The 4,155-nt window shown below is 35.9% G+C and overlaps 1 long non-coding RNA gene across 2 annotated transcripts; it reads left to right on the top strand.

Moving 5' to 3' along the window:
- The first annotated feature begins 1,345 nt into the window (after positions 1-1,345).
- Positions 1,346-3,798, top strand: LOC109174078. 2 transcript variants are annotated; one of them, XR_002053001.1, is made up of 4 exons: positions 1,346-1,674; positions 2,590-2,640; positions 3,461-3,521; positions 3,663-3,798. It is a non-coding gene; the product is annotated as an uncharacterized LOC109174078 (long non-coding RNA). The 2 variants fall into 2 exon arrangements; XR_002053002.1 differs by having other exon boundaries at positions 3,632-3,798.
- The last annotated feature ends 357 nt before the right edge of the window (positions 3,799-4,155 follow it).

Raw genomic sequence — 4,155 nt, 5'->3', positions numbered from 1 at the left:
TACGAAAATGTCACTACATTTTTTAATCCGTGTTCATCTTAGAGGTTGATTTTGACAAGATCAATGTCTAACTATATATATAGTTAATTCTAGCAGTGGTCCTCCGAGTATAGTGATTTTCTACAATTGGCTCTCGTCTTTTAATTTTGACACTTGAATATCAAAATATTTTCAACGTTGGTCCTTCCGTCACAAACTCGTTAAGTGGACGTCAAATAGAGGGGTAAAACCGTCTTTTCACCTGCTGAGTGTATAATTCTTTGTCGTATAAATATTGAAACTAGTGTGAATAGAGGTTAAGTCCTTTATAGGAAAGAACACTTGTCATCACCTCCACTAAACCTTCATAAACAGAAAGAAAATTTATGAAGAAAAATAGACCCAGACGCCTTCTCTTCAAGCTTGTTCAAATGGGAACCAAGAGCCGCAATGCCCCTACCAAGCAGGTTCCTAGAAGCCGCCGCCGCCCTAGATCCCCTACGGCATCAGATACTACACCGCGCCAAGATAGCTGAGCTGGGCTTCACCATGAACACGTTGCTGGACATGAAGGAAGACGAGATTTACGACAAGATGCACTACAAAAAAACGCGAATATAGCGACGGTTTTAGCTACGGATACGTTCCGTTGCTAAATTAGCGACCGATTAGCGACATATTAGTGACCGATTTCAATTTTTTTGTTAAATGATTATTTAGCGACGACCTGGCGACGGACTAGGGACGGATGTTGCGACGGAAAAGTACCGTCGGTAATTACGTAGCTAATTTTAGCGGCAAACTTTGGTGCGAAAAATAGAGACAGATTAGCGACGGATTAGTGACGGAATTTTCACGGTGTTACGCCATTATTTTAATTGCTACAACCTTGCGACGGATATACGCATCCGTCGCTAGATATTACAACAAAAATTTGTTTTTGTTTATATTATAGCGACGGATATAAAAATCCGTAGCTATCTAGCGACGGATGTAAAAATTCGTCGCTAAAGTCATGACACGCAAATTTTATTCAACATTTTAACGACGGATATGTGTCCGTCGCTAAGTTTAGGTTTGAGATATTGACATATATAAGCTAGCGACGGATATTCATCCGTTGCTAAGTTAATTTATTGGGTTTTAACATATCTAATCTAGCGACGGATAACATTCCATCGCTAGGTTTAGTCATGGGATTTAACTTATATAAGCTAGCAACGAATACTTGTCCGTCGCTAAGTTTAATTAGTGGATATATTAACATATATAAGCTAGCGACGGATATATTTCCGTCGTTAAGCTTATTTATTGGAATTTAACATATATATGTAATAATAGCGACACTATCCGTCGCTCAGAACCCTACCTACCCCTTCCTAATTAACAAATTCACAAGACGACGCTCAGAAGACTTCTCCCTCTCCGGCCTCCGCCGGTCCCATCGCTCTCAGACCACCACCGACCATCGTCTATCGCTCACCGCCCACCGTCCACCGTATTTAGTTTCCTCCCACCGCCCACCACATCCGACAGTATCGGTCTCCGTACTCGGTGGTTCTTCCTCCTCCCTTCGAACCGGGTGCGGAATTCCTCCCTCCGGTGGTTCTGCCTTCTCGCTATTCCGGTCTCCATACCCGGCTTCTCCGGCAGAAGGCAGTAGCGACTCCAGTTCTCCTATCTCCGTTGCTCTAGGTAATTCATTACACCATTTTTTTTGTAATTATCTGTTTATTTGGTAATTGATTCAATAATTCAATAATGTCTGGTAATCGATTCAATAATTAATTCATTTGCAAACAGGATGACCTTCAATTCTTCAATTCTTCTTCTATTTGTTGCTGTTATGAACTGGGATTTAATGTATTTTTTTTTTTTTTTTTTTTTTTTTTGCAGTCATGGGAATGTTTTAAATTATCTCTCTGTGTTTTTTTTTTCCTGTATATTTAGTGTACTTGGAGTTATCTCTCTCTATCTTCGGACCTAATAATGCCTGTGTACTTGGAGTTGGTAAATTTGAAGTAAAGTTGGTAAATTTGCAGTCATTTTCCCCTAGCATTGACTAGAACCATTTCTTGCACCATACATTATTTGTTCTTTCAATTGTCGAACCTTGTAGCCAAACGATGCCAAGAGAGCATACCATTGTATAATTGTGAAAGCAATAAAGCATATCTAATTAGATGACATTATCTAATTTGTTTTCACAAGTAGTCACCAAATTAAACAATCTGAAACCCATACTAACTAAATTATTTGCTTGTTAAGTATTCTAACTAGTTGGATAAGTAACTCTAAATAAATGAAATATTTAATACACCTGAGTTAAGGAATAAACCTTCAGTCAATATTTAATACTTGTTTGTCAAAGTTTAGTGTTAAAATAAAACTCAGGCAGTATAGTATATAAATTAAAATTTATGATCTATTAATCCATGTACTATATAACTCAAGGTTTAGTGTTAAACATTATCTAAGAACACACTGCAGCCCCATCAAGTATATATTGTGAAATTGACTGCTAAAACTAAAAATTGAAGAGTATGGTTTTGTCCTGTTAAATATTTTGCTGATTGGCACTAAAATTGCAATTCTTTTTTCAATTTTCAGCAATTGGAGCAAGCCATTGAATATTTGAAACAGCTTCAACTGTAAGTGCAGGTATTGCTTCTGCTAGTTTTGTTGTGTGATTCATTATGATTCATTGTCAGTGTGATGTACAAACAATTTGAATCCACAAGTAAATGAGTACAATGAATTTATTGAGGCCTTTGGGTTTATTGAATGAGATGAGAAAAGTAAGTGCAATATTTGAAATAATATGAAATGACACGGTTCTGGTCTTAATTTCATTGTTATTACACAAATAATGTTTTCTTAATACTTATTAGGCATTTAGCATTCATTTTCCACCTGGGTGGATGGAGACTTGTGTGAAGGATCTACTATTTCTCTCGAGTAAATTGTCTAAATGTGGATAGCTTTGATGGAAAATATTGTTTCTTACCTTTTCTGTAATACACTTTGATAAATATGAAGGCTGTATTATAGTAGACTAGGTTTGCAGAAGACATAGATGGAGTTCTCACATTCTTGTATAGAGATTTTCTGCTATGCTTTGTTCATTGGTTGCAGTGTTGCACTGTTTATTACTTAAGCCACAATGATAGTAATAGATGTGCTATCTTTTATTCATGTATCCTTGGGTATTTGACCTCAGTTTGTTTGCAGTAGTTTGCACTGTTTATTACTTAAGCCACATTGATAGGGTGCACTATAAAGTTGTACCAGCTTTATGAGTTTGTGGCAATAAATACTGCACAATCCCCATGTAGATTAGCTCAAGGGTACAGTTTCAATACATAGTTTCAAAATAAGTTGAAAACAGCTTTTATAGAAGATGTCAATTTCTAAACTTATTTAATATGTTTTGATATTTTCTTATGGATAAATAATCTATTGTAAACGTGTTGACTACTAGGTATTGCGAGCTTGACAAATTTGAACTCACAAGGTCTTCAAGTTCTTCTTGCGTTGCTAAGGTTTGTTTTGAACTTACAAAATTTTCATTTGTTGTTTATTTGCCGGCTAAACCGCCTGTGGGTACTGGCCCTTGTGTTTTATTTGGCTAAATCATTTGTGGGTACCGGAGGTTTATGAAAATATGCATGATTGTTTACAAGCTGAAAGAATTGTGATGGAAGCTAAACTGCAAGCTGAAAGAATTGAGATGGACGCAATTGTGATAGAAGCTAAACTGCAAGCTGAAAGAATTGAGATGGACGCTAAACTACAAGCTGAAAGAATTGAGATGGACGCTAAACTACAAGCTGAAAGAACTCCAATTCAGGCTCAAATGCAAGCTCAAATTGCAAGTTTGATGGATGAGTTGCGTCGCAACGGCATGCTATCCATTCCAAGTACTCAAGCTCAACATTCGGCCAATTCAAATGATGAAAACTTAGGAGATGATTAGATTATGTTTATTAATATATTTGGTAGTGGTTCTAATGTTGTAACATTATACTAATATACTTTTGTTGTTGTATTCACTTTGAATGCTTTAATATAGTATATTTTATAATTATATTATTCAAGTACTATATTATAGGCTTAATGCATGTTTCTGATATTAGATATTAATTAGCAGGTATAGTTATTTTATTAATTTTTAAA

This window comes from Ipomoea nil, unplaced genomic scaffold, assembly GCF_001879475.1.
Source record: "Ipomoea nil cultivar Tokyo-kokei standard unplaced genomic scaffold, Asagao_1.1 scaffold0519, whole genome shotgun sequence".
Lineage (NCBI taxonomy): Eukaryota > Viridiplantae > Streptophyta > Magnoliopsida > Solanales > Convolvulaceae > Ipomoea > Ipomoea nil.
This window is presented reverse-complemented; position numbering and strand designations above follow the sequence as displayed.